At 38.1% G+C, this 21,843-nt stretch overlaps 1 long non-coding RNA gene across 1 annotated transcript; it reads left to right on the top strand.

The window, feature by feature from the left end:
* The first annotated feature begins 322 nt into the window (after positions 1 to 322).
* Positions 323 to 21,075, top strand: LOC135469363 (uncharacterized). The gene is made up of 3 exons (XR_010444317.1): positions 323 to 344; positions 20,325 to 20,420; positions 21,044 to 21,075. It is a non-coding gene; the product is annotated as an uncharacterized LOC135469363 (long non-coding RNA).
* Positions 21,076 to 21,843: the final 768 nt, after the last annotated feature.

Raw genomic sequence — 21,843 nt, 5'->3', positions numbered from 1 at the left:
ACACCAAACATATTTCAAACTAATCCTGCTGTCTAGGCATGGTATAATTTTCTTTTTTCAACATACATTTTGTCACTGTGACTATTGGTCATATACAAGTACAAATTTAACAAATACATATACTGATTCTGACAAAACCATGCTTCCCACACAACTTTACACGTATCGTCTTAACCACAGAAAAAATTATATCACTAAACTTTGAAATAAATTCAGACTAACCATGCCATTAGGTTTTTTAAGGGGAGACAATTCTGTCTGGCTTCTGGACTACCACAGCTATGCACAGGAAGTGTTCCGGTTCGTACAGACATGACCTACTGAGAAATGTGTAGGTGGAACAGGTAGGAGATACGTGGATCAGGTTATTGTGTATAGTATGTCCTGTGGTATTCATTTCATTACCCCATCCGCTAAGGTATCTGGCATAGCCGCTGTCTCCAGGACACTTGTGTTCTACGTATTAATGTTCAACGTACACGTGCATGTACAATATGTCTGCATCATGGACAATTAACATATTACATTTGAACTTTACAGATGACAATTTCCCCACATTATTTGTGTGTTGTTTTTTACTCAATTGATTGTTCTGGAAACAAACACCTTCAGACTGACCCACCAACTGAAATGTCAGCAGACATGACTAGCCGAGGCCTATAATAATGATAACATAACGGCCATAATAACCATATTTGGACAGGTTTTGAACAAAAGTGAAATGAACAAATACTCATATATAGGAGCTGTACAGTCAGGAATCAGCTGAAAATCAGGAATGATAGCCCTTCAAATATCATGGCCTTTCCTCGCATTAGTTATTTAATCATGTTGTCAAAAGTGACACCTGCTCAACCCTCAAGCTTTTCTGTAAACTTCTGTTAAATTAGGGTGCCCAGTTAACATGTCATTTTCCTTACGTTCAGTTAAACAGTGTGTCCAAAATAGCCATCTCATTTTCCAGCTTGTTAAATAGAAATGGTGTCCAAACTGGCCTCTGACCTTTGACCAGTAAAACATGGTCTATAAAATCAATAGCCTTTGTTATTTGGTCAACTGATCAGTTGAACAGGTTATGAAATTGCATTTCCCACCAACAGCTTTGTATAAAATCTGGATTCCTAAAATACACAGGAGTAGCTTGGTATGCCCACATTTCCATTACATGGCAGAAAGAGTAGAAATTAAATTCTACAGTAAAATACTATCGTTAATATCGACAGTGCATATTGTCGGTAGAAAATCTTATTGACCTTTTCAAGGACGCCCAATGTGTTCAATAACATTAGATACTCTCCACTCTGCTATTTATTCGCCATGTCACTATACCATCCATTACACCCTTTTAATTGCACTATGACATTACAACACAGTGTTAATATTCTTGAGTACGGCATAAAACACCAATCAAATGAATAAATAGATAAATACAATACAGTGTCTGTAAGGTCACAACAATATCACAAATTATGACTGAAGTGGACGAGTTGCCACAGCTATCATAGTCTGTGTTTTTTTGTTGTTTTGTTTTTTTTTTTAGGTTTTTTTTTTAACTGACCCTGTATTTGACACCGCTTTTTATGAAGAAATATAGCCCCATGCCCAGCGCACAGTTATGTTGGTCAACTTTGAACTTGTAATGTATACCTAGCCCAGTGTACTATGACAATATGTATATATCAACTGTCATTTATTCAAATTCAAGCTATATCCACAGCTCATACAACTGTTAAATGTATATAAGCACAAAGTGTCACACACAGCCCGCCCAGGCTACAAACACATCATCAAGCTGGATCTCGGCTGAGCCATCTGCCACCTTACTATATTGATTATTCTATTGCAGATTTCATGAATGGCCTTAGTAGATGTTGAGAAACCTATACGAGAGCTGGCAGTCAGTTTATGTGTATGAAGGTATGCGTATTTTCAAATCCAGATCAAGCTGTTAAAAGTCTGATATTATAAATACAGCACATCTTAAAAGCATATTTCAATTTGAAAATTAAATTCTGAATTTTAATGAAATGCATATTCTAGTGAAATTTGAATTTTGTTAAAATCTAATTTTTTTTTTTTATCATAAAATGGTAGTTTATGTGAAATTTAATTTCAGTATACCACAATGTCCACAAATATTTGAGTCCAAAATCGATTTTACAAATTTAAATTAATCAACACAAACTACCAAAGAACTAAAAAAGCATATAAAGCAAGAGAACAAGTCATTCATCATGAATATTTTTTTAAATATTTCACATGGCATATCCTCTTGATGTGTTATTCCATGCAAATATCTGTCACTGTGACGTACATATTGAACACACTGGACACCTTGACAGTTATGAGTATAAATGTAGACCTAATGTACCTGACAACTCTGCATGCTGACTAGATTTTTTTTACCATTTTCATAACATTCACAGCTCATACAAGTACATGTAGGTGTAAGTATTCGATTTTTGTGGAAATCCTTGGATTACACATTTAGCACATGTGTCAACTAATTAAAACCTGGGACTATGTTAACAGTCCCAGATAAGACATAGGTATATGATGTTAAAGCTTTTACGACATGCATTTTGTAGAACACCCAAAAGGACCACGTTTTAATGATTAGAGTAACAAAGCTGCCATGCATCCAGGAATGCTTAAACCGCCATTGTATTTCCACCTGGAATGATACCCATATATCCAAAATTTAATAATTAAGCCAAGCAGTCTTAGTGTTAGCAATCAGCTTTCCTACATGTTATGTGTGGCCTAAACATGTATCTGTAACAAGTTATTTATACAGCTCATAACCCACTTGAAGTAAACAGCTGTGTGTGACAGATTTTATCTTTGAGTTAGGAGCTTACGATCTATTTCTCGACCAGTGGCCGTCATTGAGTGTCTATTACAGCAGCTAAATCGGGCGTGTTTATGGTCTCATAGAACAGCAATCAGCTTTATATTCTAACTGCTAGTCTGAGTGAGGATAACTCATATGAGAAAGCCAGCCACATATGTAATCGCAGCGCTATAAACACAGCCAGATAACTTGTGCTAAGTAACTTTATTGTGAAAAAATTAATGCTTGTGAGACAGCGCAGGTATTTATTTATTTATTTTAGTGGCGTTTTAGGCCGTTCTCATGAATATTTCACTTATACATACAACGATGGCCAGCATTATGGTGGGAGGAAATCAGGCAGAGTCCAGGGGGAAAGCCCATGATCGGCCGCAGGTTGCTGGCAGACCTTCCCACTTACGGGACAGTGCAATTAAATGAATACACTGGACAATCAGCCTAACATGTAAAAAAGTAATGCACATATATGGGTTTTCTGTACTAAAAAAATGTGTATATGTACATTTAACACAAAATTTAGGTAAAAATGAAATATCGAAAAATTCAGAAAATTTATATATTATTTAAGAGCTTCACCCAGCCTGATACATGTATATGTAAGATAATACAGTGGCAAAGATTCAAATATCCAATTCTCCAAACAGTTCCTTTTAACTGTTTATTCTTGAAAAAATTGATGTTGGAAATAAAAATAATATATTTAGTTTGGATAGTCAGTATTTTGATCCAAGGTACAGACATTATCAAGATGTACATGTCAATTAAATTTACAGTATTTTGGGGGAAATAAAAACAAATATACATATATACATCGAAAGCTTAAATGTGAAACCAATACAATATCTAGAACTCTAGTAATTATTAAATGAAGGTGTAAAAAGACAAGTACATCACTGATTGAGGCCCCTTTATTTATTTATTTATTGATTTATTATTTTTGTGTTATTGCTTATTAAATTCTTAAAGCTCATTTTGAATATAGATATGTTATGTAATTTATAAGGGCCATCCACATTACAGGCATGTCTTGGGTTATATTCCTCTTTTTTGAGCAAATAGTTCATGTTAGGTTTGTTAATGATGAGAGGGGGGAGTGGGTGTTCAATTGCCCACCAACGTTATCAAATTCACTGATGATACTTGCCTCCAGTACCAAATCTGTTGGGCTGCTTAATTATCTTATATGGGAAACCCTATTAAACATTAAGGCTTAAGTTACTTATGGTGTGGTGAGGATATGAGGGAGAAAGGTAGGGTCAATGAGAAACAGAAGCAGCTGTGAAGGGAACAACAGTTATAATGGCTTGAAAGTATTGTATGAAAAAGAATACATCACCAGAAATGATTGATACTGGCAATGCTGTTTTCAAATATGTATTAAAATACTTTAACACATATGTTCCTTCTATGGCAATAAACATACGTTAGTTCCTAATGATGATAGGCTTGTTCAAATCGGTTTTAAACATGTGGGCTGTTTAAGTCTACATGAGGATTTATTTATTTATTTGATTGGTGTTTTACGCCGTACTCAAGAATATTTCACTTATATGACGGCAGCCAACATTATGGTGAGAGGAAACTGGGCATAGCCCAGGGAAAGCCCACGACCATCCACAGGTTGCTGGCATGAGGAAATGGTTTAACCAAATATGGAAGAATAGCTAAATTGCCCAAATATGACTACTTAGCTCCAATCAGGCATACGTTGTTAATAATTTATCATCATCATTCAAGGTGATTTTAAAAAATTGCACTTGAATACAAATTTGAAAAGCGGAATGCTAGATCTTTCAGATGGTATATAATATTTATACTTAAACTGTTTTTAAAATGGAGATAAAATGGGAAAATTTGGTTTGTGAAATTACGATACACAGTACATATAAATATTTTATGTTTTGTAAATACAGTCTTATTAAGTATACAAAACATTGTGCTGGAGTTGTTCTGGACAAAACATGTTTGTTTTTATTTCAGTTTTTCTTTGATCTCTTGTGGATAAATTTTTGAAGATGTTAAATCATTTTAAAACCCATGTCAAAGTCCCAAAATTCTAAAATCTTAAAGTCTGGTCAAAATTAAGAATTGGAAGAGTATACAGACATGCATACAGGCATGTGCTGACATCTGTTCTTATACATGTACTCAGATAGATAAGAGAACATACATTGTATACTTGTTCAGGATGCTTGAGACAAGATGTGAGAAAATGGGTCAGTTGCTGTTTAAAATCCTAACCATTATGTTTCCCCAGGACTCCTTCAAACACATGTACAACTGTGTGTCATTTTACGTGTCACCCGCCTACACACCATCAATAAAAGATGTGGCTCTAATTGTTAAAAATGAAACAATAATTAAGAAAACCGAATATGATCAGTTCAACCATTTTACACATGAGTATGTGTATACATGTATTAAAACTTCATAACCATTCACAATATGTGAATTAATATGAATTAATTTCTCCCAAGGCTGCAAATCAATACACCTGTCCAAAAATGTTGCAGTTTAGGATTTCAGAATTAGGACCAATGTGCGTTTAAGCTTTAACAATAGCCTTAATCAATATGGCAAACATGAAACAACCTGTGCAGTGTAGGATAACAGTGGCAAGATTTAACAGCATATTGAACAAGGAAGACGAGCATACATCGGCATAGTGAGCACAGACTACCCCTTAGGTATGTGATCACTGTTAACGGCCATCAGTCCTGCATGTATCTTAAATATTGATTGCATGTTGACCTAGCTCGCTGTTTCCACATTGCCTACACAGTGCCAGTGATCTGAATATTGTACAGCTCTGCATCTAGGATGTAAAAGAATGGCTGTATTAGGCCTTCTTTCCAGTTGATCACGGCCATTCAAATGGCTATTTATAACTGACCTCAGTCTATTACACTGGACATCAAGGACAGCGGTGGTCAAGCATTAGCCTAGATATTAGAGGAATGTTTAATCAGTGGGAGTCATATCTCATTATAGGACAGATTGATAGACTCTGGTAGACAGTGAGTGACACCTTAGCTGAGTGAGTGGGAAGGACACTGCTTTAATCTGCTTGTGTTCTTGCTTGATGGCCTTTCTTTAAAATGTTAATCCACGGTAGGAACCGGAAAGAAAAGGGTCATTGGAACGAGCAATTAGTAAAACTAAGACTGGTCAATATGACCAGTGGTCAAATAACCTAATGGCCTTGTTAAGGCTGGTTCAAATGACCCGGAGCATATCCCACCAGGTGGGAGTTATGGCAACTGTTAATCGTAACAGTTCATGCTATGCTCATTGACCTTTCATTGGCTCATATAAATTTCTCCCCTCTTGGATTTTAAACCCACACAGGAGATTCTCTTTCACCATTCCTCCTACTCACATTCCAGCTAACGATGAAAAACAGAAGCTCTCCTAAATCAAGAATTACCAGTATGAGACAGATGTTTTACCTGCCATATCATTTTGTTAAGTCTGATAATTACTTAAGGTTACACCTATCCACTCTTAACCTTTAACATTTTTAGCCTATATATCTAATGTACATTTACACTCCACTTATTTTTTTACTAAGACGAACCATAAATTTTTAACCCAGACATGCCAGAAACTTTACTCATTACATGTATAAGATGCTAATAGTCCCTCTCTTCGTGAACCCCACCCATGACACAAACATCCACCCAAGACACAAACATCCGCCCATGACACAAACATCTGTCCTATGAACACATAACACCTGGTACACACAACTTTCAGAGCATTCAGTCCTATCCTTTACACAAACATTGTGTTCCAATGCTGGATGTATAAAATGCTGTTTCTTATGAAAGATTAAACAGCTTTGGTGAAGTATGTATTTCTTGAATAAAGAAAAGCAAACATACCTCATACTATGTTCTACACATTATCTTCTTTTCTTCTTTCCTCTTAATATTTCCAATAAACCATGAGCAGCTTTTTTTTTTAAACAATAATAACCAGCCATTAGTTATTTATTAATTTTATGTTTGTAGATTTTAAATTCAAAATAATTGTTGGATTCAACTTAAATCTCCACCACACAGGAAGAAGTAGTGGCATATATGTACAAATGTGACAAAGTATGAGAATACTTGCACAGTACATGTACTAAGTACTCAGCTATATACAGTACCTTTATATGTTACGGACAACACTGTTGCAAACTACCTACCTATATCTACTATTTTCAACTTTTTTTGTACTTGCGTTTGAAGTACCAAGTGCTGCTTAACATCAATTTGTTGTTTTAATTAAGAAAACAAAGGAAATCGGTCAACCACAGAAAGACACAATACCATCTGAATTGTCAGGAAATTATGTCTATACTTGAAAGTTTGAATATTAATATAATAGATACAAAATCTTGGAAAAATAGATTAGGAAAACAAAAAAAAAAATATATTCATATCATGTTTGGAAAGACTATGACCATCTCCATAGGATGTATTTGTTAACACTTGTAAATGTAAGAAACATATGCTATTTAAGTTTTAAAACTTTCAATGCAATGTTTGAGGATTTAAAGCATACATGACTTTCTCTGAACTGAGTTTTTGAACAACCAAGCATTTAATATATTTTGCAGAAGATATATTACATTTTAATTCTTGTCCTGACTATTACTCATTAGTATCAATATCAGTAACTATAATTCACTATAATAATTATATTTGATACTTAAATAAAAAAATTAAACTTTCAGATTTTCATAACAGACGCCATGATACCATATTTACTGTCAATGAAATGGTGAATAATGAAATCTGGGGCCAATTCTACAAAGCCTTTTCTAACTTAGGTCAAAATTTAAATCCTCCTCACAATGCTTAGTGTTCAGCACTAGGAAAAGAAATTTATACACATCTGTCCTCTGATCACATTTGTCAGGTGGTCAAAAATTTTAATTTACACAGTCACAAAAAAAGGTCTAAAATCAGATTTTAAAATTTTGACTTGTCAGAAATGACTTTCTGGAATCAGCCCAGATTCTTATCTTGTGGTGTACCATATACAAAACACCATTTTGAAGCAAAATAAATACATCTAGATAAAATGGCAATTTCTGTAATTTAAAGTGCAGAAAATAGTCAGTATTTTTAAAATTACATTTAGCCAGAATGTGTGGTACATGCAATACAGGCACTGACTTCCACACTGAGGTGTCAGTATATATTTCTGCATATTTCTTAGTATCAAAATGTTATATCTTTAAAAACAAAAGTGAATTACATGTACAACAACTTTCCTGGTGATGGAAATTATCTGCAAAGGAGTTGAATAAAATTCCTCTGATATATCATTATAATTGTAAGTTTTAGACATTATTAAAAGCTATCATACATTTGCTTATGCATTTCAGGTATGGTGGAGTAAGGCTAAAGAATGAAACTTTCAAAATATAAAAAAAAAAAAGTAATGTTAATGTAAATATATGATGATGCAATCTGAATCATCGACAAAAGATTCATCAAAAATCAAAAACGCAGTAAACATATATGTTTCATCCCTACTGTTCCTTACCCCTGATTTGGCTTTTAAATTATATGACATAAATTCTACATTTAATTTTCGGCCATAAATGATGGTGTTAGCTATAGCGCACTTTGAGTTTTGTACGTGAAGGTATAAGTGTCAAATACAGGCACATCAATTTGTGACAGCAAAATAAGCAAGTACTGTCAAACACAGGTACATCATTTGATGACAGTAAAATAAGCAAATACTCTTACCTGTTCTGTTCGGGCACCTTGCTGAGGTGGGGTACCGGGTGCCTGACTGATCGTAGCTGTTGCCCCACGACGACGTCTTGGGCCAGTAATATTCCACATTGAGAATAATGTTCAGAGACAAAACTAATGCTGTTGATTTTGATCAGCAGTGACTAAACTCTAGCAATAAAATATGGGTGAATCACAAATCTGGTGTGACTTGGATTCCAAATGGTTAAACTGATTGGTATACTCAAGCTGGGTAAGTCAACTCTGAGCCTTGTCAGCTGTTCATGGATTTAACGCTGTGAGTGGGAAGGGAGACAGACTGTGCTGAACACACAAGCCGCTACTGAAAGGCACTCTACGTATTCCACGTGGAAAAAAACCCTCCCCTTCAACATGAAATAATTTATAAACCGACTGTTCTCAGTTCTACCAGCTAAAGCATTTAAGATATGCGTCAGGTGTGCGATCCCTAAAAGATTCCTAGCCTAGTTCTACCTGCTAAACTATTCTACACAGTGAAATTTTATTTCAAATGTCCCTGTTACTATCAACGCTCTTTCTAGAGCAGTTGTACTATATTTGTATGTAGGCTACTATTGCTAGTGTGTGTGGGCAGGAGGTGTGGCCCAAATGAAACTTATGAATGAACCCGAGGGAACTTTGGGATACTCCCATTGAAGGAGCGGAAAGTTTAGCATAAGCGTCATTGAATGAATCGAGCGTGTGTGGGCTGTGATTGGCTGGGGTCACAGAGCCCTGCCCACACAAAGGGGCGGTCATTGGCTGGGAGGATGTGGTGCATTGCGGTCGTTGGCTTTTATTGGTTGACCGCGCTGACACGCTTTTGATCTTTTTGTCAATGAAACCTTTAGCCTACGATGAACCTCTAACATTTTCCCTGGCATTACTGAATCAAATACATGACACATAACCTATTCTTCTCTCTTCTCTCAACGTTTTTCTTCCACCCACACGTGTAATCAATAACGACTGACTATCAAATGTGAACAGAGCTTACTGGCTCTCACACATACCGTTACTGGACTAGTCGATACGGCATAAACCCTTATAGCTCGCCAGTCTGCAAATGCCATGATCTCGCTAGGACATGTGAGTTCTGGATGAATCTCAAGATTCGGCATGGCGGTACAGCCATCGGACGAGACCAAGATCTGACACCAGCACATCCAACAAGAGTTTATTTTGGCAGGGAAATATTTCTGTTGGTCTATTTTCTTTCACCTCTGACGACAGTGACCGTCACAACAGTCCAACATGCTCAGATTTAAAATAGGCTGGTGTCGTCTGCCTTTTCCAGTTTTCCCCTCGCTGCAGACAAATTTGGCTGCCGTGACGTCATCGACCTAGCAGTGATGCGGAGATTGCGCTAGTTGGCATTGCGGGGAGAGAAAAAGCAGGCTGTGGTTTTAAAAGCGGAACCACTGGTATATCGCCTCGGGTTGTAGTCCATTACGTCATTTAGTTTACTTGAGTGGCCCCAATTCGACGGAAGCGTTTATTTTTTACTGGAGGAAAAAAATGCAGTAGCTTTGTATCAGTGACGACACAACTGTTAATTTATACAAAAATAGGCCTAGATTTATTGGCCAGGCGCTGTTGCCTCCGCCAAATTTGTTTATTTCCCGTTTATTTATTTGTAGTTTAGTGCACATGAAAGGCTCACGGTGTTGACAACATGCACTGGGCCATACTGTGAAGCTTATAGCTGGATTAAGGATCCCCGCTTAGCGAACGGTCGCACTGTCGAATCCAGCTCTCACTGTGTAACACTGTGTGAGATTTGCCAGGTGTCCTTCACTCATGCAAATACGTCAGCGATCATATGTGCGAAATATTCGTAAGTATATGGCATTAAATAAAACTTACAAAATAAACAAATCTTAAAGAAAATAATAAAAAAAGAATATCTCTGCATGCATGCATGCGCTTGTAATTGCCTTAAATTAAGTTATAAGCGTCGAGACCCGTTCTCCATGATTCCACTCCTACCCTCAATCCCTCTCCCTCACCACAGGATTATATTTGTATGTCACACGTAGAAAATGTACATTTCATATAAGCCTATATCGGCCCTGGTCTTACATAGGCCTTTATGAGTTGCCACGAATGAACCTATTGATTTTATAACTTTCTTATATTTACGCTCGGTCTAGGCCTATAGGCCTACCTTTCAATCCTTTTGTGGTTAGGCCGAAAGAAGGCTCAAGTGTTTATTATACTCAATCCACCATTATATATCAATCGATTCCATCGTACCTTTTCAACATCTTTTCCAGAATGCACACAACTCTCCGTGCAGCATATGTATGTACTGCATAAATAAACAAGAAACGCCAGTATCAAAGTCAATCAGCGCTATAACGCAATGTACAGGGAAAAACAAGGGATGTTGTCAGTTGATCAGTCAGTAACTCACATCAGTAAGCTGACACTCCAAATGAGAACCACTGAATGCCCATTTCAGATTCTAAGAAACGTTACACAATTACGTTGTATCTATGCGGACCTTGTGTAAATCATATGCCAATTAAGGCACACACGCGCTTTTATACATGTTACAGGGCCTGTAAGTTACACATAGTTACAATCGCAAGGCGGAATCGAAAATTATAGAAGTGCCCCTACCTGATGTAGACCGCCATGCACACGCGTTCGTGGTACAAGAAGTCTTTGACGTTCTTGTTGGCAGTGAAGACAATCCATTTCACACAACTCTGGAACAAAAACATTTCCTTTGTTAGTTTTTATTGTTTGCTATAACCGCTTGGTTCACATAAAATTTGTGTCTGTTGCTGAGGGGTGCGGTAGGAATTTGGACAGGAGAGGAGGGATGTCCCGTGCAGTGAGACAGCATGCGCTATAAAGATGGCGGCATCATACAAGCTAGGGTACATCTTACAGCGTGCAGTATGTCCAAAGCAATGCATGTTGACTTTTAAAAAGTCACTTTAAACAATATATCAGAAGTCTGTGACAGTGATCAGTCACTTCCATGCTCCCCTCATACGTCAATAGTTTAGCATGCAATCAGTGATCAGCTGCAATAAATCAGTTCGATCTATCTTATATATACGTAATTAATCTGTCTAATTCATGTGGATATTCATTTCCAATTTTATCAATAGTCAGTCTATCGATGAATAATCAATCGTTTTCACATACATTGTGTAATTCAATCGGATTCAATCACTTATGTAAATCGAGTTAATCTATCAAACATTCATGCCAGTCACACGGCATGTACACAGAGACAGTCATGTACTTGTAAATAATATATACTATATTATGGTTAGTCAGTCAGTCAACCAGTATAGTAGCTTGCAACCGTATCAGATCAAAGCAATCATAATAATGTATGTAGCCAGTCATCTCTTACATGTGAATCCATTTGTTTCCTTGAATGATTTTCAACGCGAAGAACGCTTGGCTTAAATAAGTCGATGGCCCTAAATTTATTGGCGAGGGAAAGTTGTGTGTAAACCATTACCCACTGCGAGGTAACTTCGAGACTGGGATGAGTTTCTATAAGTATATGGGCTACTGTGTCGTCATTTGGTAAGTTAGTACGGGTATTTGCAGATATAGTACATATGGCTATACGCTCATTTGTGTATTTATTTGTTCGGTGTTTTACGTCGTATACCCAAGATTATTTCGCTTCTAGAACGGGAGCTAGGAAACCGGTCAGAGCATGCGAGCGAAGGCGGTATATACAGGCAGGCTATTTTTTTTTTTTTTACTATCGGTTAGTTACTGTACCCAGTCAGTCATTTAAAATATGAGTTAAATGGTATCCATGTGGGTAGGCCTACAGCCATTCAACCAGTAAGTCGGCTTGCCCTTCATGATGTATTCGTACATTACCTCAGACAACAGATATCATGCAAGCAACCACACCTATAGTTGAAACTGAATCTATCCATGTTAAGCCAGGTGGTGCTATTTTCCCATCTGGCTGGTTCCACTGTAGAAATGAATGTCATGTCGAGCGACGGGAATACCTGCAGACGCGGTGTAACAAACAATTAATAAATCATGTGCTGGGATATAGTGTAGGCGAACGTAAGGAGGCGCGTTTCTAATCCATCTCCAGATCTGGCTGCTGTGAGAGCAATAGCACTGATGGACGTATATATAGATAGATATGCGAGTCTACAACCCTTTGTCTCCTGTCATTTCATACTCACAGTGTATATACCCAGCTTTTTTTCGTTTCAATAGACTTTCACCCCCATTCGCCATCACGTTACTGAGCGCGTGAAAATGCGTGTAACGAGGATGGTGATATCTACATTCAATTCAAAACGGAGAGAAAATACAGTGGAGTTTTTCATATAGCCATTATAGGCAACAAGACATAGATAGAAACTCTACGTATATATATATAGTGTATACAGTGCCCATTGTCCTAAAACTGTATATATTGTTTTGGTAATCTAGACGGATTTAAGTTAAGTTACTTTTCAACAAATTGCACATCTGCTCATCAATTACACGCCATAAGTTATTTCGCCCTTTTCCAAATTGAAAGTAAGTCTTTCATATTTTCCATTATACTGATACAGTCGGAAAGAAACTGTTAACTACCAGACGTGACCGTGGTCTCGCTTTTAATCACACACCGTCATCGTTGACGAAGATCCGTTGCATCAATGAAACGGAAATGCGTATAACCTTCATGCCATGTATTTTAATACAGTCTTTCATCCGAGTTGTGACATTGTCAAGTGTATGTATATGTAATGCATGAAGCTCAAATACAAATGTATAAGTGATTTCCCCGCTGTAAAAATGCGAGACAATTTTCTGTGTTACGGCCTTTTTTGCTGTCACATTATAAATGCAAGCAGTAGTTTGTGATGTTTAACTCTGACGCAAATATGAAGTCGGCATAACGTTCAAGCTTCACCGTAACACAGTCCCATGCATGTATAAGGGATATGTCGTTTGTTTCATCATCTTAATTCAGAATACATGCCTATAAATCTATACTTCGTCATGATTCTCGCATGTAAGTGAATTACATGCCAGTTATGCTGTCGCAAATGATACACATTCCATAATCCCATCGTTTTAATGACAAAATAGTCAGTTGAGAGAAGCACCCAAAAGGAATATGTCCCACCTCTGTAGTTGTATAATCCTCAACGCATTCCCCACATAGTACATGTATGTGGCCTAATCAAAATATAAATCTGGAATCTGACATATCCTACACAGGTGTACATGCATCATTACATAATGACACGCAGAGAGGCAGAGACTTGACTATCCTCGAGCGAGTTCATATTGTAAATTGCTTCAGTAAAGTATACTCTCAGTCATTTGCCAATTATTCAGTTGACAGTCATATAAGCAGTCAGTCAGTCATCTGTCAATTGCTCGGTTGTCAGTGATATAACCAATCAATCAGCCAGTCAGTCAGTTTGCCAGTTGCTCGGTTGTCAGTGATATAACCGGTCAATCAGCCAGTCAGTCAGTTTGCCAATTGCTCGGTTGTTAGTGATATAACCGGTCAATCAGCCAGTCAGTCGGTTTGCCAATTGCTCGGTTGTCAGTGATAAACCAATCAATCAGCCAGTCAGTCATTTGCCAATTGCTCGATTGTCAGTGATATAACCGGTCAATCAGCCAGTCAGTCAGTTTGCCAATTGCTCGGTTGTCAGTGATATAACCGGTCAATCAGCCAGTCAGTCATTTGCCAATTGCTCGGTTGTCAGTGATATAACCGGTCAATCAGCCAGTCAGTCATTTGCCAATTGCTCGGTTGTCAGTGATATAACCGGTCAATCAGCCAGTCAGTCATTTGCCAATTGCTCGGTTGTCAGTGATAAACCAATCAATCAGCCAGTCAGTCAGTTTGCCAGTTGCTCGGTTGTCAGTGATATAACCGGTCAATCAGCCAGTCAGTCAGTTTGCCAATTGCTCGGTTGTCAGTGATATAACCGGTCAATCAGCCAGTCAGTCGGTTTGCCAATTGCTCGGTTGTCAGTGATAAACCAATCAATCAGCCAGTCAGTCATTTGCCAATTGCTCGATTGTCAGTGATATAACCGGTCAATCAGCCAGTCAGTCAGTTTGCCAATTGCTCGGTTGTCAGTGATATAACCGGTCAATCAGCCAGTCAGTCATTTGCCAATTGCTCGGTTGTCAGTGATAAACCAATCAATCAGCCAGTCAGTCATTTGCCAATTGCTCGGTTGTCAGTGATATAACCGGTCAATCAGCCAGTCAGTCAGTTTGCCAATTGCTCGGTTGTCAGTGATATAACCAATCAATCAGTCAGTCAGTCATTTGTCGTGCACGAATCTGTCCTTACATCCATATACATCTCTGTGCGAATCTGACAAGTCAGTGAGTCAGTGACAATTGTTTCGGTCATTTGCTTTGCATGAATTCCTTAAATCGGCCTACTCGTCACTGTGCGAATCTGACAAGTCAGTGAGTCAGTGACAATTGTTTCGGTCATTTGCTTTGCATGAATTCCTTAAATCGGCCTACTCGTCACTGTGCGAATCTGACAATAAGTCAAGCAGTCATTTACTCAGCCATTCGGCTGATATAAATAGTTTCATATAACAGCCAGTAAATCAGCCACTCACGTAATAAAGAAGATGTCAGCCAGGCATGCAGCAGACAGTCTGTCAGTCAGTCAGTCAAGTTGAAGAGACTTCTGATATAAACCTATACCTATAGTTTTATGGCTATCTAAGCCTGTACACTATTCTGTTAGCCATAAATGTTTCATGGAATATATCATGCATACATTCCAACTGATGGAAATCTAGATACATGTTACCTATGAGTCTCAACAGACCGCGAGCCCCCATAATCTGACCCTCTAGATTCAATGCACCGCCACCGTCATCATTACTTTATTAGAACGCGTGGGCGAGTTGGTACTCTACGAGCACTCCGGCTTCCTCCATCCATAAAAACTGGGCGCCATCGTATAAGCGAAAAAAAAATCTGAATATTTGGTGTGGCGTTAGACAAAAATGAAGTCAGTATATTAGAACGCGTGAGAGCTGGACATGGCACAAGAGATGCGGGCTCAATCCCAGCCTTGGAGAAGAAACTTGTCGATTCCCCGACTCCCCTTGTTCTTGAGGCCTCGTTGACAATGAATTGTCGACACCGCTCGTTGTTTTACGCTGTACTCAAGAATATTTCCCTTATACGGCGGCGGCCAGCATTATGGTGGGAGGAAACTGGGCAGAATAAATAAATAAATTAGAACTCATGCTTATAAACATGGTTATAGATCACGATATGAAGCCCTTTGGGGAGTGTATTGTAGCACGTTTCATTTCAGGTTTTTCATTCCATGCAACCAGCGCGTTTTACATTATGAATGAAAGTTGTTAACGGCTAAATATTTGAACGGGGAATATGAAATGACCCATGGTTCTGAAAAGCAAAAGTAATGAAACAAGATAAAGGATGGACTATAGAAAATAAGTCATGCGATGACTGTCATTACTTTAGCCTTGACAATGAAAATCATGCATTGTATGGTCTCTGCTGGCTCGAGCGTCTAACGGGTCGCTCTCGCTCCAGGCGACAAGCCTTGACTACAATCTGGTCAAATGTTTGAAGCTTTCAGAGCTTTTCTAAGAGCTGTTCCATTTTCCACCCCCGCAGAATCGAAAAGGTGATTGTATGCCCACAGGAGGATAACTTAACTTGGAATTCATACTGGTAGAACAATTAGTTTTCTTCGCTTGTTTTTAAATATAACAGCCTTTTAAAAACAGTATGTATGGGCTGGGTTTATGCTACTTACATTCTACATTTGCCGATACGCTAAAACCGTGTATAATTAACTAAACCGTTTTTATTCACAAATTTCTTACGATATTTGTATGAAGAGGCGTGATCGATGAAATAGCGCAGTCTGAGATTCTCATTTGACATACCATCATCATGTATAGTAACTGTATTAAAGGGAACTCGTAATGGTCAAATGAATCAAGGCAATATCGTGTAGCAGACAGGTGTAGGTATTCACTATGCTTGGCCGCACGTACCACTCTGAAGAAAGCATTGAAACAAGCCTTCTTCATCGGTTAAGGGTATAAAGCCATAATCAAACATTCACTCATTCTGTACTATCTGTCACATTGTCACTGTATAACGTACGATTAAGACGCCATTGACCCTGATTTACCCTTGATAAAATCTGAAAGTGTTCCTGTAAGTCTTTCCTTGTGAATTTATTGCGATAATTTGTGTGAAATGGAATCACCATGAAAGCGATAAGTGTTTAGTTAAATGCCCAGAAGCAGACGAAATTCCAGTAAATGTAGTTCCAGGAATCAAAGCTATTTTTTATCCTAGAGAGTTGTTTCGGTTATCAGAGAAAACCGCGAGAATAGCCTCAGGCACGACTGGCGTGTAAAGCCTTGGATTGTAAAACACAATGAACATGAAGGTGCGTTCTACGATAACTCGTTGCAACAGATTTATTGATTACATAGAGTGCATGACCTCATGCACTGACTGGATATATTAAGTTATCCGGGACAGGTTGGTGATGAAATATTGGGTAAAGGCTAGAAAACCACAAGGACAGCTCCATCAGCTTGACACTTGCAATGAAACATTCCACCCATATGCTCGCATGCCAGAAAAAATAAATGGCCGAATATACGATTGTGCATATTGATTGAATGGCTTTTCAAGAAAAAGAACGTTACCTAATCAGGACTGCGAGATTCAAACCAACGGCTTAGATAGCAACATTGTAATTGGACTAAAGGTAGTATCACTGTGAAAAGACGTTATTCATTATTACCAAGGCATGGATCAGAAGTTAAATCATCTGAAGCTGCACGTTTGTTTCTTTATAAGTTGTGTTGTTGATGGTGAAATGCCTTGTATCCAGTTTTAATACCCAGAATATCAGTCTGTTAATAAATAGAAAGATTTCCTTATCAAACTGTATAACATATCTGAACCAAGTTTTGTGAGTCAAACATTATGAACAAGCGTGTCAGTAATTATTGTATTGGAGCAGATTTGTGAGTCTATTATGGTAAGTCTTACCATGTGTAGGCCTATTTCACAGACGACATTCGCATAAATTCTCGGTTTGTAAATAGACCAAACATTCTACTCTATTCATTTGATATGTTTTAATCCCATAATAAGTGATTTCCTTGGTTGGAGAAAGCCGGATTGCCTGGGTTAAAAACCACCGACTTTTGGCAAGTTACTGATTAATGTAGGCCTATATTAGGAAAAACAAGTACATGTGTATGGCCTTCAACGAATGACTGCACCAACCGCCCCATACGAAATTCCCATGTACGAGCAATGAAAATGGAGAAATCAATAGGTCGAGATATACATTCGATGGTCTCCATTGTGTTACTCAATGAACGGCTGCTTGTATAAGTGTGGCTGTTCCCGTAGCTTTGTGGTTGCATGGTAGTATGCTACTTACAGCATGTGGGCGAAATAAATGTGTGTACAGGGGTACGCTTTGAACAAGATGTTGCATTCCGAACGTCTTGTGTTTCTCTTATCAACCTGCTTCGGCTATACACAGTTGTATATTTGATAGGTTCTCTTAAGAACTTGATCCTCTGGCATGGATGATTTGAAGGATTGAGTGGTAAACCGTTTGCTTCTTCAATAAATGACTGTATGACTGACATTTAGATAGGCATATTTTCATATCAGGTGTATACTAGTCGTTCAGGTGTCTGACACATCATTGATGATTTCAGTGGCTTATCAACTGTCTTATTATCTAATGTCTTCATTCATACCACCGTTCATTTCGGAACAGCCGCTACACGTGACACCAAGCTTGAAAGATGACATTTATTTGCAGCTTTAGGGTAGACTGCATATGCGCATCTAGTTGAATAATACAGTTTCATTGGCGTCTTAGGCTTAATGGTGGTCTCTAATTACAAGACGCGTAATGAGGAACGATTTTACGAAAAAAAAATCCAATATTTCTTTCCAATTTTTCTGACTCTACTTAAAATAATGACCAATCTTTCTACATAACTTAACTGAAAACTGATGGCTAGCTTTCCATTTATCTCACCCAACTGCACGGCAGTGAATCGCTAGAGAAAGTTAAACAATACCCTCTCTAAAATACTATTTTTCTACAAGAAATCCTGTTTGACATATTTAATTTCAACCGTAAAGATATTGTTGCATTTCCAATACAGTGTATACAGTATTGTTCTTCTGCATGTCAGGGCATCGTCAAAATAGTTATTGTGCAATGACTCGCCTGTGTAAATAACAGCCAGCGAAGCTTGTATTGAAGCGGGCAAGCTGGTCTACGTTCGTGACGTCTCCAGATACCGGAGATCGCCGAAGGCGGGCGAGTTTACCCGATCGACTGCTGTGCACACATGTACATCAATCAAACCATATACACTGGACGTGGGTGGATCATGTTGCATGCACGTGTAACACTGCCTACCCCCAACATCCACATCTCCCTCCCCACCATCACAGTGTATTCAGTTGAAACTGTTTAAATAGGACCTACGAAAGAATATAAGTTAATCTATATCACGTTTACCCAACAGTCTGTTATGCTACAGCATGATATGCCAGTACAAAACATTTCATCAACTGGCAATTCTTTCTAATCTACTACACACCTACATGATTACACTGAATATATGCAGTGGCCTTGTTTATGTCATTGGAATCTTATAAAAAAAACTTATCTGTAACAAAGTACTTTTGTAGCAGTAATGACAAACATGTATGGTCATCTAGCGCAACGACACATGGTTCAAATTATGCCAATTATCCATTATCGTCTGACTCCAAGGTACATGACTGAAAATATGCCAATCGTTCATTATCATCTTTCGGCATGATATGATTAAAATGCTGTCAATCATTCATTATCATTTTGGGCACGATGAGACTGAAATGATGCCAATCATTCATTGTCATTTTGGGGCACGATGAGACTGAAATGACGCCAATTATTCATTATCATTTCTGGGCATAATATGACTGAAATGCAATCATTCATTATCATCTTTGAGCACGATGAGACTGAAATGATGCCAATCATTTATTATCATTTTAGGCACGATGAGACTGAAATGATGCCATTCATTCATTAGTATTTTGGGCACGATGAGACTGAAATGACGCCAATCATTCATTATCATTTTGGGGCACGATGAGACTGAAATGACGCCAATTATTCATTATCATTTCTGGGCATAATATGACTGAAATGCAATCATTCATTATCATATTCGAGCACGATATGACTGACATGATGCAAATCATTCATTATCATTTTTGAGCACGATGAGACTGAAATGACGCCAATTATTCATTATCATCATTCATTATCATTTTTGAGAACGATATGACTGAAATGATGCCAATCATTCATTGTCATCTGGAATCGTGTAATATGACTACACAAAACAGCTTAAAAACTACCGCCCTTCGACATGTCAATTGCTGACAAAGTCACAGCAGCATCAGCGTGAGCTAGATTTGGACATGCGTTTTCATGTGTCAAGGAACGGTGACGGTGAGAGCGACGCTTTATGATGAAAGAGAGCCCAGTGTCCAGTGACGTACAGGCGATGTGGAAGGGGACATACTATGGGATATATTTATATTTTATTAAGTTTACATCTTTTCAGTTTCAAGCTGTTGAGATCTTTTATTCCATTCTTTTTTTCTGTTTTTCATTCAAGTATAAGACCTGGTGATGTGTCTTGGATATATCGATGTAGTAGATGCGTATGCATAGATAGAAGACAACAGAGTCATAAGGATGTAACGCGACATGGGTGAGTCATTTAGCCATACATTACACAGATCTGTTTTATATTATATAACGCCTCTATTGTACGCATGAATGTATAGTTAACGATTCTACTGATAGTTTGTCGACTGTAATCAGTTTGCATCATTATCTGACCATCTCTCAGTGTAAATTTATTTATTTGTTTGAGTGGTGTTTTACGCCGTACTCAAGAATATTTCACTTATACGACGGCGGCCAGCATTATGGTGGGAGGAAACCGGGCAGATCCCGGGGGAAACCCACGACCATCCGCAGATTGCTGGCAGACCTTCCACTTACGGTCGGAGAGGAAGCCAGCATGAGCTGGACTTGAACTCACAGCAACCGCATTGGTGAGAGACTCCTGGGTCATTACACTGTGCTAGCGCGCTGACCAACTGAGCCACGGCGGACCCCTCAGTGTGAAGGGTGCACGCCTAATTGTCTACATTCTAATGTGAACAAGTTGCCTCCTGATATCCGTGGATACCTTTCATTATCGCAAGACAATTCTTCGTGAACGATTATTTAAATTATCAAAATATACATTACATGATAGTTTCATTTTTGAATGTCTATAGAGTAAACGTATAGAATGAAAAGTGTAAAAACTTATAAATTTTTCAGGTTTTGAGGCTGATACGACAAACTCCCACTAAAGGCTGCATGGAAGTAATGACTGGTCTAAAAAACGCCCAATCATCAAATCGGCTGACGGTGAACTATTTTGAACACCCACGTGTATTTGTACATGCATTGCGCACCTCTTCGTTGCTTTCTTTATTTCCTATTATCACACGATCAGCATGGTTCCGTGGGTGGCTGTAAATATAGGCTGTGTGTAGCTGACATTACTTAGACTGCCTTCCGCACTGTGCACGAGAAAATGTCAACATGTTTGTTTAGGACCCGTTCTTAATACCACTGCGTGCGATTGTTATAGACAATGTTTACTGGTCGTTTTCAGGTAGTTTAGTGACCAAATTAACGGTATGACGTCATTGACAATTCGTTATAGAATATTTTAAGTTGCTGTTTCATATCGTACGAAATGGGTCAGGGATAAGATGAGTATGGGAATTGCTCAGAAGTAGAACCTGGCATTTATTTCCTGAATTTAAAATGTGTACCGTTTGAAACAAAACTCGACAAGAACCTGGATGCCATATTTTGGAACACGCGAAAGGTAAAGTATGTAACTATGTAATTGTACTCTTGATATAATGATATACGTTCATATACTTCCTAAGGAGGGATGTTAACATGCTCACAGTGAGTGAGGGAGGGAGGGAGTACTTAGGGTTTAACGTCGTACTTAACAATTTTTCAGTCATATGACGACGAAGGAGTCCTTAAAGTGCATGTACGTGTAATGTGCCTCCTTGTTACAGGACGGATTTCCACCGCTCTTTTATCTGTTGCTGCTT

This window comes from Liolophura sinensis, chromosome 6 (genome assembly GCF_032854445.1).
Source record: "Liolophura sinensis isolate JHLJ2023 chromosome 6, CUHK_Ljap_v2, whole genome shotgun sequence".
Classification (NCBI taxonomy): Eukaryota; Metazoa; Mollusca; class Polyplacophora; order Chitonida; family Chitonidae; genus Liolophura; species Liolophura sinensis.
Note: the sequence above shows the minus strand (reverse complement) of the source record. Positions and strands in the feature narration are given on the sequence as shown.